The sequence below is a fragment of the Moschus berezovskii genome, chromosome 9 (genome assembly GCF_049115385.1).
Source record: "Moschus berezovskii isolate FMDL1 chromosome 9, NW_MosBer_1.0, whole genome shotgun sequence".
NCBI classification, from domain to species: domain Eukaryota; kingdom Metazoa; phylum Chordata; class Mammalia; order Artiodactyla; family Moschidae; genus Moschus; species Moschus berezovskii.
The window spans coordinates 104,928,954-104,942,948 of NC_142468.1; the positions used below are offsets into that span (position 1 = coordinate 104,928,954).

Sequence of the window (13,995 nt, forward strand, 5' to 3'; positions counted from 1 at the left end):
TTCCCATTCTCACCCCCCTACATTACCTGGCAGCCACTAATCTGCTCCCTGTCTCTATGGCTTTGCCTACTCTGGACGGCCCATATGCAGAAATCATACAACATGTGACTTTCTGTGACTGCCTTCCTTTACTAAGCATAAAGTTCTCAAAGTCGCCCAAGTTGTAGCGTATTTCAGTTCATCATTCCTTTCTGTGACTGAGTTAAACATTTTTTTTATAACGATTAATCTGTTTGATGATAGTACTCTTAAAGGAACCATTATAACAAATAGCACCCACCTGACAATATCAATTTTTAAGCTGTTAAAAAGCTTAATGGGAAAAAATTTTAATTTGTTTGAAACTGGATACAAACTTGATTATCTAAAAGTGTCACAAATGGTGGCTAGACCAAATATACCAGCCCCTATGTCTTTATTAGTCTCCCCAAAAATAAATCCTGAGACAAAGGTTCAAATGCAGAGTTCATTTAGGTAATGAAGGGAAGACTGATAGAGAAAAGTCAAATAAGGAAGAGAAGTCTTCCAACAAAGGGTAAATAGTCAAAGCAACTCCCATTGGGAGCAAATGTAGCTAATCCCTCTGGAGGATCCCAAGGTAGGCAATTAGACATTCCAGACTTATCCAAATATTTTGCTAAAGGAGCTGGGATACTGAAACAACAATTCCAATCTGTCCATAGTTGAGGGTTTCAGGAAGTGTGGAGGTTATTAACTTCCAGCCTGGAAGAAAGAAAAATGGGCAGCCAAAGCAGGTTTCCCAGTTATGAAAAAACTCTCAGGAAAACAAATGTAGAAGCTTGCAATTGCACTGAAGTGGAAAGGAGGAGAAAATACAAAGGGAATATGGACTGGCAACCGATGAGCTCTGTTACAATGCACTAATACCACCTTCAAGAATTCTATGAGAAAATATTTTGAGCTGGGGGAAACAATGACAGGAGAGGCTACAAAAAAAGAAAAGGAAAGAAAGAAAGCAAAGAGAACATTTCATAAGTTATCTCCCTTCTGCATGATTAAGTTAATCTCCTGGGATCCTCACTCCACAGGGCTGAACTCTCCCACTGGTAGTCATCAATTCACAGTGTTTTTGTCTGCATTTCAGAGGGTAAAATTATTCACCCCACCGAAATATACAATATTCCACTGTGTGTCTAAGCAATTCAATCCAACTGTGACACAAGGACTTCTGTAAGAAATAGTGGGGAAATGATTAAAAATATAAAATATGGACCTACTCTTTAGCACAGGAAACTCTGCTCAATATCATGTGGCAGCCTGGATGGGAAGGGACTTTGGGGAAGAATGGATATGGGTAGATGCATAGCTTGATTTCTTTGCTGCTCATCTGAAACCATCACAACATTTTTAATCAGTTATACTTCAATATAATAAAAAAGTTATAAATATATATATATTTTAACTTTAACAACAAGGGTAACAATAGTTACAGCTGAATTGCAACGGTCCTTGTTTGCCAATTTCAAATCTCATGTTGTAAACAGAAGGAAACATCAAAGCAGTTCAAACAAGGAAGTTAAATGACCTGATAAGTCATTGACATGAAACTCCTTCACAAATGGGACAGAGGGACAAGAAATGGGTTGTGCTAAAATACCTGTACCTCTGTCAAGACCAGAAAATCTTAGATCCAACTCCCTGATGCAACCCTGAGTAGAGCTAAGGAATGTTCTGCTCTGGCTTCTCTTGGACCTAAGTTAACCATCAAGACACCTGCTTGAGACCAGTTTGAGACTCACAGGCCTCAACCACAAATGAGAAAGGGGAGATCTATAATACAAACAGGGAGGTCCTGGAAGGGGATTGATTCTTGGAGTAACTGCACAGCCCTCTATGACTGAAGTCACAGCATACCTCCAACCCATCTCTTCCTTCAGGGGAATCAGAGAAGGCTTTGTTCCCAAAACCCACCTCAGGCGTGGGGTAGCTCCTAACGGCCGAACCTCTTTGCGGCGCAGACGCGAGAGACGCCGGCCCCGCCCCCGCCCCCGCAGCGCAGACGCGAGAGACGCCGGCCCCGCCCCGGCGCCTCAGACGCGAGAGACGCCGGCCCCGCCCCCGCGGCGCTGACGCGAGAGACGCCGGCCCCGCCCCGGTGCCTCAGACGCGAGAGACGCCGGCCCCGCCCCGCCAGCGCATACGCGAGAGACGCCGGCCCCGCCCCCGCGGCACAGACGCGAGAGACGCCGGCCCCGCCCCGGCGGCGCAGACGCGAGAGACGCCGGCCCCGCCCCGGTGCCTCAGACGCGAGAGACGCCGGCCGGGCTCGGCGGCGCAGACGCGAGAGACGCTGGCCCCGGCACAACCGACCACGCAAAGAAGGGCGGCCGTGAGGAGCTACCCCACGCCTGAGGCCAGGGCCAGCGGCCGAGAGGAGCTGCCCCAGGTTCAATAGGCGGTGGCTGCGCGGGCTCAGGAGGGCCGAGAGGAGCTTCTCCATGTTTAAGGTCAGGAGGGGCGGCCTTGAGGAGCTACCCCTCATCAAAGGTAAGGTGCAGTGGCTGCGCTTTCTTGGAGCAGCTGTGAAGAGATATCCCACGCCCAAGGTAGCAGAAACCCAAATAAGACGGTAGGTATTGCGAGGGGGCATCAGAGGGCAGACACATGGAAATCATAATCACAGGAAAGTAGTGGATCTGATAACATGGACCACAGCGGAATGGGGTCCACTGGAGAAGGGAATGGCAAGCCACTTCAGTATGCTTGCCTTGAGAACCCCATGAACAGTGTCAAAGGGCAAAATGATAGGATACTGAATGAGGAATTCCCCAGGTCGGTAGGTGCCCAGTATGCTACTGGAGATCAGTGGAGAAATAACTCTAGAAGGAATAAAGGGATGGAGTAAAAGCAAAACCAATACCCAGATGTGGATGTGACAGGTGATAGAAGCAAGGTCTGGTGCTGTAAAGAGCAATATTGCATAGGAACCTGGAATGTTAGGTCCATGAATCAAGGCAAATTGGAAGTGGTCAAACAGGAGATGACAAGAGTGAACATAGACATTCTAGGAATCAGTGAATTAAAATGGACTGGAATGGGTGAATTTAACTCAGATGACCATTATATCTACTACTGTGGGCAGGAATCCCTTAGAAGAAATGGAGTAGCCATCATGGTCAACAAAAGAGTCCGAAATGCAGTACTTGGATGCAATCTTAAAAACGACAGAATGATTTCTGTTCGTTTCCAAGGCAAACCATTCAATATTACAGTAATCCAGGCCTATGCCCCAACCAGTAATGCTGAAGAAGCCGAAGTTGAATGGTTCTATGAAGACCTACAAGACCTTTTAGAACCAACACCCAAAAAAGATGTCCTTTTAATTATAGGGGACTGGAATGCAAAAGTAGGAAGTCAAGAAACACCTGGAGTACAGGTAAATTTGGCCTTGGAGCACGGAATGAAGCAGGGCAAAGGCTAATAGAGTTTTGCCAAGAGAACGCACTGGTCATAGCAAACACCCTCTTCCAACAACACAAGAGAAGACTCTACACGTGGACATCACCGGATGGTCAACACCGAAATCAGATGGATTATATTCTTTGCAGCCAAAGATGGAGAAGCTCTACAGTTAGGAAAAACAAGACGAGGAGCTGGCTGTGGCTCAGATCATGAACTCCTTATTGCCAAATTCAGACTTAAATTGAAGAAAGTAGGGAAAACCACTAGACCATTCAGATATGACCTCAATCAAATCTCTTAGGATTATACAGTGGAAGTGAGAAATAGATTTAAGGGACTAGATCTGATTGATAGAGTGCCTGATGAACTCTGGACGGAGGTTCGTGACATTGTACAGGAGACAGGGACCAAGACCATCCCCATGGAAAAGAAATGCAAAAAGGCAAAATGGCTGTCTGAGGAGGCCTTACAAATAGCTGTGAAAAGAAGAGACGCGAAAAGCAAAGGAGAAAAGGAAAGATATAAGCATCTGAATGCAGAGTTGCAAAGAACAGCAAGGAGAGATAAGAAGGCCTTCCTCAGTGATCAGTGCAAGGAAATAGAGGAAAACAACAGAATAGGATAAACAAGAGATCTCTTCAAGAAAATTAGAGATTCCAAGGGAACATTTCATGCAAAGATGGGCTCGATAAAGGACAGAAATGGTATGGACCTAACAGAAGCAGAAGATATTAAGAAGAGGTGGCAAGAATACACAGAACAACTGTACAAAAAAGATTTTCACGACCAAGATAGTCACGATAATGTGATCACTGACCTAGAGCCAGACATCTTAGAATGTGAAGTCAAGTGGGCCTTAGAAAGCATCACTACGAACAAAGCTAGTGGAGGTGATGGAATTCCAGTTGAGCTATTTCAAATCTTGAAATATGATGCTTGAAAGTGCTGCATTCGATATGCCAGCAAATTTGGAAAAGTCAGCAGTGGCCACAGGACTGGAAAAGGTCAGTCTTCATTCCAATCCCAAAGAAAGGCAATGCCAAAGAATGCTCAAACTACCGCACAATTGCACTCATCTCACACGCTAGTAAAGCCATGCTCAAAATTCTCCAAGCCAGGCTTCAGCAATATGTGAACTGTGAACTCCCAGATGTTCAAGCAGATTTTAGAAAAGGCAGAGGCACCAGAGATCAAATTGCCAACATCTGCTGGATCATGGAGAAAGCAGGAGAATTCCAGAAAAACATCTATTTCTGCTTTATTGACTATGCCAAAGCCTTTGACTGTGTGGATCACAATAAACTGTGAAACATTCTTCAAGAGATGGGAATACCAGACCACCTGACCTGCCTCTTGAGAAACCTGTATGCAGGTCAGGAAGCAACAGTCAGAACTGTACATGTGATAAAACAGACTGGTTCCAAATAGGAAAAGGAGTATGTCAAGGCTGTATATTGTCACCTTGCTTATTTAACTTGTATGCAGAGTACATCATGAAGAACGCTGGGCTGGAAGAAGCACAAGCTGGAATCAAGATTGCTGGGAGAAATATCAATAACCTCAGATATGCAGATGACACTACCCTTACGGCAGAAAATGAAGAAGAACTCAAAAGCCTCTTGATGAAAGTGAAAGAGGAGAGTGAAAAGGTTGGCTTGAAGCTCAACATTCAGAAAACAAAGATCATGGCATCTGGTCCCATCGCTTCATGGGAAATAGATGGAAAACCAGTGGAAACAGTGTCAGACTTTATTTTTTTGGGCTCCAAAATCACTGCTGATGCTGATTGCAGCCATGAAATTAAAAGACGCTTGCTCCTTGGAAGGAAAGTTATGACCAACCTTGATAGTATATTAAGAAGCAGAGACGTTACTTTGCCAACAAAGGTCCATCTAGTCAAGGCTATTGTTTTTCCCGTGGTCATGTATGGATGTGAGAGTTGGACTGTGAAGAAAGCTGATCGCCAAAGAATTGATGCGTTTGATCTATGGTGTTGGAGAAGACTCTTGAGAGTCCCTTGTACTGCAATGAGATCCAACCAGTCCATTCTAAGGGAGATCAATCCTGGGTGTTCACTGGAAGGACTGATGCTAAAGCTGAAACTGCAATACTTTGGCCACCTCATGCGACGAGTTGATTCACTGGAAAATACTCTGATGCTGGCAAAGGTTGGGGGCGGGAGGAGAAGGGGACGACCGAGAATGAGATGGCTGGATGGCATCACTGACTCTGTGGACATGAGTTTGAGTGAACTCCGGGAGTTGGTGATGGACAGAGAGGCCTGGCGTGCTGTGATTCATGGGGTCGGGGAGAGTTGGACACGACTGAGCAACTGAACTGCACTGAACTAGAGGCCCAGGAACATCTTCTATATAACAGCCATCACACTGTTTTTTTAATAGACTTTCCCTTGAACAGCACTCTGAGTTGGCTCATATTGGCAAAAGATTGATGAAATCTCATGCCATCACTGAGAAGTTTGGGGCTGGAAAAAGTAATGTTTTCTACTCTATTGGGAGACAAAGGTAGAAGGACCACAGTCTCCTGAGATGACAGGTCCCAGAGGAAGGGAATAACTAGTAAGAACAGTCTCCTAACACAGAGATCCTTCTGGAAGTGGTAAATAGATCCTCATGGATTCTCACTCTCTGGAGTCTCTGCTTATAATTTTTGCATCCTTCAGCAAGCACAGGAAGATATTCACCCAGTTTCTACTCCATCACCCCTTGATGGTTTCTGTAGAGAAGACCAACTCTCCTCTCCAGGAAGACCAGAACACTCAGAGAAACTTCAGGTCTGGATAGTCCTCTTGTTCAAGAAAGGAGATGATATAATGCTTAGAGGAGAAATAAGTATAAAAGAGTGAGAAAACTACTATCCTCTAAGTAAAGCTTCATTTTACTTTGCTTCAGCTGTATATTATACAGCTAAAAATTCCTATGCATTACAGTGTGTCAGGCCCTAGACAAGGTTCAACATGTTTTATCATTCAGAATCCTCAGTACTTTGGTGAAAGTACTTTGCTGAAAGTACTACTGTACCCATTTTACAGTTGGAAGAACTAGAAATAGTTTATATGTTGTATATCATACCCTTAACTACTTACTCCAAATCCTTTGCTCTTCTGTTATGCTTTAACTGCCTGCCACTTCTCAGAAATGAGAGCTTTTCTTGTTTTCAAAAGCATTGCAGAAATGAGACAGCTGTGACATCTCCTGACCAAACCAAATGAAGCAGATGGATGTGCTATTGTGAGAGCAGGGCATGATGCTTCTACCCCATTGTACCTCTGTGGACTAGCCCTGGGGGGAAAGCAAAATTTCAGAGAAATATCTTTCCTTCATCTTATATATTACATCTGAAAATCTGACTAATCTAGATTGGGTTTAACCCAACCTTTCCAAGACAGCATGGAGGTGAGGGAGTAGTTTATCTTGCTTGGCTTTGTTAATAAACTCAGTCCAAACATCCTGCATACATAACACAACTTTGACACCTCCGTATGCATATTTCTACTCCCTCTGCCACAGAACTTTCTGCAGCTAATTCAGGGGAACTGTCCTGCCTCTCTGAACAGCTCCAGCTTCCCCTTGTGTCAAGTGAACACCACAGCTCTTCTGTACAAAGGAGTGAAGTAATAAAAGGTGAGTAACAAATGATATGTTTTATTCAAAATATCTTTCACCCACTGACAATTTATAGTTAGGTTGAGCATGAAATGGTGATGACACACAGAGAATCATTTTTCACACTTTTCTTATTTTCTAGAGCAGCTTTGTCAGACTCTCAAAGTAGGAGAATTGCCCTAAAGGGAATCACCTGGATATTTTTGCCTCATGTAAACGTGACAGACTAACGGATTTTCTCATCTGAGAGATACATGTAAATAAAATATCACCTCTAGATCTATAAAACCTTCATATCATGTGTGCGTGTAGTATACTTGGAATAGGAGTAAGCATGTTATAATGAAAGGTTATTAAAAATTATATAACCTTACTCCCTTTTCACATAAAGAAACCAAAGTTTATAGACAGTAGAAGACTCCACTAAAGCCACTAAGCAACTCTGTCACGATGCTAAACCTGGAATTTCCATCCTACCCTCCCTATCTCCTATTTTAACATCTACAGCCGGGGTCCATTATTATCTCTAGCAATACAGAGTAAGCCACCTGGGATGGGACACATTGTTCCACACAGAAACTTAGCTCCCGTTACTTCCTTTAAATGGGTTCCTCTCATGTCTGGGCCAATACTCTCCTAGTCTCAGATCATTTGGAGCGCTTTCTTATATAATTTATTTCCTAAAACTTCATCTCACAGGCTCTATGAAGCTCAAAGAAAGTAATTGGTAGATATCTCTATATTATCTATCTATATTCTCTATGTTGGTAACAGTGAGGACAATCATTTCTTTCCAAAAAAATTATAAATATATACTATCTTCCTCATACTATGCTGAGAACTAGGAATTAAGAATGACCATGGAGGACAATAAGAACAAAGACCCTGGGTCAGAAAAGTACTTGGCTATTTCTAGAAACTGAAAGAAGGCAAATGGCTTTAGAAGCTCATCTTTCTAATAAGCTGAAGCTGGCCCAAAGGTGCTACCTGAGAAGACTAGGCTGATTCTAGCTGCCTCTAGTGGTCTCCTCCCTTCCTATCTAATAAGATTCTTGCTGGACCAAGAATTCTATTGTTTCACAGTAAAGTGATTATCATTGCTTTCCTATCCTTAAAAATGCATGGAACAGGAGTCAGCAAATTATGGCCAATGGTCCAGATCTGGCCTGCTGCCCATTCTTGTATAGACAGTGAGCTAAGAATTCTTACATTTTGAATTTAAATTAAAAAATGAATAGAAGACTAACTTTCTGTTACTCAGAAACTGTGTTAATATAACACATCAGAGTTATATTAAATTCAAACTTCAGAGTCCTTTGCAAAACAGAATACGTGTTTCTAATGTGTGTGTGTATGTATGTGTTTGAGAGATATAGAATGTATATGATTGATTAATACAGCCATGAGATGAGGTTGGAGATGTTCGGTTCCGTTCCGTTCCGTCGCTCAGTCGTGTCCGACTCTTTGCGACCCCATGGACTGTAGCCTACCAGGCTTCTCCGTCCATGGGATTCTCCAGGCAAGAATACTGGAGTGGGTTACCGTTTCCTTCCCCAGGGGAACTTCCCGACCCAGGGATCGAACCCGGGTCTCCCGCATTGGAGGCAGATGCTTTAACCTCTGAGCCACCAGGGAAGATGTTACAAGGGGTCATCTAATAGTGTGGTGTGAAGATTTTATTTTCAGTGCATTGGGAAGCTAACTGAAGTATGTGCACAAGAAAAGGGACTGACTTGATTTTCTTTTTTAAAGAGTGCTCTGGCCGTGACAGGGATAACACATTATCTAGAGGCAAGGGTGGAAACAGGAAGCCAGTGAGGACAGCGTCACAGTGATCCAGGGAAGAAAAGATGAGAGCTTAAACACGAGAGTGTTAAGACATGGGAAAAAGTAACAACAATTTCTGGTGGACTCAATGTGAGGGTTAAATAATGGAGAAAAACTACACTGACACAAATTTCACCAAAAAGGTTATGCAACATTCAATTGAATAGGTCAAATTATGTGATTGTTGAGCGGATGCTTACTCCTAAAATGAAATTTCAGGAACACCAGCAAAGCAAACCTGGTCAAAAATACTTAATAATTGTTTTTCATTGATCATAATACTTTCCTCTGAATCAGTACAAGAATTATAGACTTACGCTTTTTTTTGCACAGACACAGACTTTGTTAGGACATTTCATAATGAGCATCAGCCTGCAGTGTTAACGTAGAGCAAAGGATTCTGGCAAAGTTAGGGCTAATCCTGGCTGGCAAATCTTAGATTTATCTTTAGATTCTAAAATACTTAGAACTCATTAAGGACCTTTTCACATAGCAGAATTAATCCTTTGCATCGCTAATTTTATTCTTTACTAATCAATGGGCTCATGCGACTGATACAACTTTGTAACTACACTACAAAAGCCAGGGTGAGAAGCAAAAATAGGGTAAATGATTACTGTCATTGATCATGAGTGAAACCGGTACAGAGTGACTTAAAAGTCACTCAGATGTTATACTCTTCTGCCATCTTCCTTCAACTCTCCTTTATAAAAAAATGAATGTGTGGTCTCAGAAATTTACTGGGCCCCTAGGAAACTGACTTTAAAAGCAGAAGAGGAAAGACAGTAAATGGAATTGCATGGTATAAGTACCAGAACCTACACACTCTTCCCTTCACCAAATAGAGTCCTTTAAATCCTATTCCAGTCCAGTTATATACTCTAAAAGACAACCTGGCATATCTGCAAGAATTCTATTGGCCCCAAGCATCCCTCATGCGATATGAATCAGGGAATCCTGTTTAAAATGACCCAGAAAGGGTTTTTAAAGAATATGTATTGTATTATAATCTCTCCCACAGCCTTGTTGCCCTGCCTCCAACCAACACAGTTCTCTTCCTCCTCCAACACTAATGTAAGCAACCATACCTTTACATGAGAAGGGATGACACCTTGCTGCCACCACCTTTTGCTTCTGATCCTGGAGGTTTCTCAGAAATTGAATATTTCTGGTAGGAAATTATTAGACTTCCTGAGTCCCTGTGTCAAACTTCAAAACCAAAATATGGATTTACAATAGAACAAGGGGTAGGGAACATAGCTTTTCTTTATATTGCACATGTATACGTTATCTCATAAGGTTCTGATTGATTTCAAGATCAATGTGCAAGATTATTTAACAAAAGTATTCTCATTTAGAACAACAGAAAAAGACATGTTGCAGATATGCAAACTTTAAAAGCTACTCTGCCTTGAGATGCTCCAAGTAGTTACTGGAGGATAAGCAAAATTTTAGTTCTGAATCCTTACAAATCCACCGCTATTAGAATATTTAGAATTCCATGTTATCTGTAATATTCATAGCTCATATCATTGGGATAGAAATATATCAATAACTATAGCTTGGAAAATTTCATCTCTCTGTTCCAGGTAAGTACAGACCTTTTTCACATGCTCTGTTAATAATTCTTACACGCTGGTCCACCGTGAATGACTAGGATTGCCTTTCTAACGCAATAGAAATCAAGGTTGATTTCCTGTAGTTGATCTGATGATTGCAATCTGATGATTACAGATAATTAGTGTAAAACAATATGAAATTAATAAGTTAAATCATTTAGTTTGAAATAAAGGCTGCTTCAAAAGTCACATAAAGGAAGTAATTCCAAAAGTTCCATTAATTTATGTTACATGGCAACATAGGTCTGTACTTACCTGGAACAGAGATATGAAATTTTCCAAGCTACAGTTATTGATATATTTCTATCCCAACGATATAGGTTATGAATATTACTGATAGCATGGAATTCTAAATATTCTAGTAGCAGTGGATTTGTAAGGATTCAGAACTAAAATTTTGCTTATCCTCCAGTAACTACTTGGAGCATCTCAAGGCAGAGTAGCTTTAAAAGATTGCATACTTGCAACATGTCTTTTTCTGTTGTTCTAAATGAGAATACTTTTGTTAAATAATCTTGCACATTGATCTTGAAATCAATCAGAAACCTGTAAGATAATGTATAAATGTGCAACATAGTTTGATTCAACTTCTGACACAACTGCAATGATGTCACCTCTTTGAAAAGTGGAAGAAATCCATTCCATTTTTGTGACAATAGACCAGTAGGTTGGTTGGTAGATAGATAGACTCTATTAAATATAATATTTGTATGCAAAAATGCTAAGTCACTTCAGTCGTGTCTGACTCTTTGTGACCCTTTGGACTGTAGCTCATCAGGCTCCTCTATCCCTGGGGATTCTCCAGGCAAGAATAACTGGAGTGGATTGCCATGCCCTCCACCAGGGGATCTTCCTGACCCTAGGATCGAACACTTTGCCTCTTATGTCTCTGGCATTGGCAGATGGGTTCTTTACCACTAGCGCCACCTGGGAAGCCCTAAAGATAATATATGTATATTCTCTATTAAGTCTATATAATCTTCAAAAACTGCTACAACCCTTTCCTAGAAGGGCTTATCTATTCTGGATCCAGAACTTTTCTGGATCCAGGATGAAAATATGAATGAGAATAAAGAGGAAACCCAGGTCAATATTTCATCTCTCAAGAAAAAATCATTGATATATAAGTCCTTATGGCCTTCCCAAGTGGCACTAGTGTTAAGGAACCTGCCTGTCAGTGCAGGAGACATAAAAGATGTGAGTTCGATTCCTGGGTCAGGAATATCCCCTGGAGGAGGGCATGGAAACCCGTCCTAGTATTCTTGCCTAGAGAATCCCATGGACAGAGGCGCCTGGTGGGCTACTGTCCCTCGGGTCGCAAAGAGTTGGACATGACTAAAGTGACTTAGCATTCAGGCATGCAAGTCCTTATATCTTTCCCAGGAAGATTTAAGTATAAATCTGAGTCCTCATGTCTCTATGCAAACTCATTTGGTATTTGCTGGTTCTTTCACAGCTCGCAGACTCATGAAAATATCCAGCACTCCCAACACCTCCAGCACCATCACTGGCTTCATCCTCCTGGGCTTCCCTTGCCCCAGGGAGGGGAAGATTCTTCTCTTTGTGCTCTTCTCTGCTGTCTACCTCCTGACCCTCATGGGCAACGGTTTGATCATCTGTGCTGTGTGCTGGGATCAGAGACTCCACACCCCCATGTACATCCAGCTCGCCATCTTCTCCTTCCTGGAGATCTGGTATGTCACCTCCACTGTCCCCAACGTGTTGGCCAACTTCCTCTCTGACAACAAGCTCATCTCCTTCTCTGGTTGCCTTCTCCAGTTCTACTTTTTCTTCTCCTTGGGTTCTACAGAAAGCTTTTTCTTGGCTATTATGGCATTTGATGGATACCTTGCCATCTGCCGACCTCTACACTACCCCACCCTCATGACTGGACGTCTCTGCACCAATTTTGTGATCAGCTGCTGGGTACTTGGTTTTCTCTGGTTTTTGATTCCCATCATCATCATCTCCCAAATGTCCTTCTGTGGATCCAGGATCATTGACCATTTCCTGTGTGACCCAGGTCCTCTTCTAGCACTCACCTGCATAAAAGCTCCTGTGATGGACCTTGTCTTCTCCACTCTAAGTCCTATTCCCCTCATCATTCTCTTTCTCTTCATTATGGGGTACTATGCTTTGGTCATAAAAGCTATATTGAAATTTCCTTCAGCAGCTGGACAAAGAAAGGCTTTCTCAACCTGCGGTCTCATCTGACTGTGGTTTCACTGTTCTGTGGTTCAGTAGTTGTTATGTATGGGAGCCCAGCATCTGATCATGGTGCTAGAATGCAGATGACTGTGACTCTGTTTTATTCTGTTGTCACCCCACTTCTTAATCCAATAATATATAGTCTTAGCAACAAAGATATGAAAAAGGCCCTGAAGAAATTTCTGAGACTATAAAAACTATTAACCAAAAAGACTCTTTAGCAAGTAGAGCCCAAATTTTATTTACTAATTTGCAAACATTTCTAAATATTCTATTTATTTTCAGGTTAAAAACAACATTATTCAGAAACTATTTCAGTATCTTGTGAGCACGTTATCTGTTGATTTTTTCTTCTCTTGGTTCTTGACTGTTTGTCCTCTTTCTTCATATACTTTCATATTTTTAATTGAATGCTGTACATTATATTTTTAACATCATAAAGACAATGGATATAGTAATGCAACAAAGGTTAAATTTCCCTCAAGTAGCAGATAGAGTAAAAACAGATCAGTTTGATCCCATTTAAGGATTCATGTTGTAAAAACAACCTTAACCACTTTTGCTCTTATTTCTGGGATGTGACTCTTACTCGGGAATATGACCTTTCTGAGATCTCAGCTGCAAACCTGGACTGTTTTTAGGATACCTCCACCTTAGGATCCCTGAATTCCTATTTTTGTACTCTGAAAATCATGACTCCTAAAACATCTGCTCAGCACTTTAGACTCTCAATTTCTGCTTTCTGCTAGATTTTTTTGAAATCTTATCTTGTATGTGAATGGCTGGCTGAGACATCAAAAATGCCTTGAAAGGAGATTATATTACCCTTTGATCCTCCTTCTCTGTGGTCCTCCTTTTCTAGAATTTGTTTCTCAAACTCCAAGTGCCTTACTGGCCATAAGCACAAAACCTTTATCTCCTCAGTTCAGTCTGAGGAGAATCTACTGCTTTTTGCTGAGACAGTATTCTTCCTTCACCCCAATCTTTCCCAAATGCCTTCCTATCTACATATTCCTGCCCTACTGATTGCTATTCCTCAGGGGAAAAGCCCCAGTGTGAATGTGAAACTCATTTCCATGTTCCTCCCTTCTTGGAATTTTATCCCCTGAAGTCTTTTCTGTGTTAACTGCTTTCTAGTGCCTTAGAATATTCCTTTTATGTATTTTGTCAAGGTTTTATAGTTATTTTTTGTAGAATGGTTAGTTTAATGCAAGCTGTTTAGTCATGACCATAGTCAGAGATTCTTGTCCTTTATATCTAAATTCCAGACATTCTCACTACTATTCTCACTT

The 13,995-nt window shown here is 41.8% G+C and overlaps 1 protein-coding gene and 1 pseudogene across 6 annotated transcripts in view; both read left to right on the forward strand.

Moving 5' to 3' along the window:
- LOC129562869 (olfactory receptor 11G2-like) overlaps positions 1-13,995 on the forward strand; it is a 107,454-nt gene that overhangs the window by 77,105 nt on the left and 16,354 nt on the right. The window contains exon 1 of one of the 6 annotated variants that reach the window (XM_088840124.1): positions 6,970-7,067. The exons of 2 other annotated variants lie outside the window; for them this stretch is intronic. The gene's annotated coding sequence lies outside the window, so the exon portion shown is untranslated. Of the gene's footprint in view, positions 1-6,969; positions 7,068-12,059; positions 12,190-13,995 lie in introns of those variants that run through there. 3 more of the 6 variants (XM_088840127.1, XM_088840126.1, XM_088840130.1) reach the window with 3 other exon arrangements.
- LOC148776905 (olfactory receptor 11G2-like) lies at positions 6,959-12,897 on the forward strand (annotated as a pseudogene).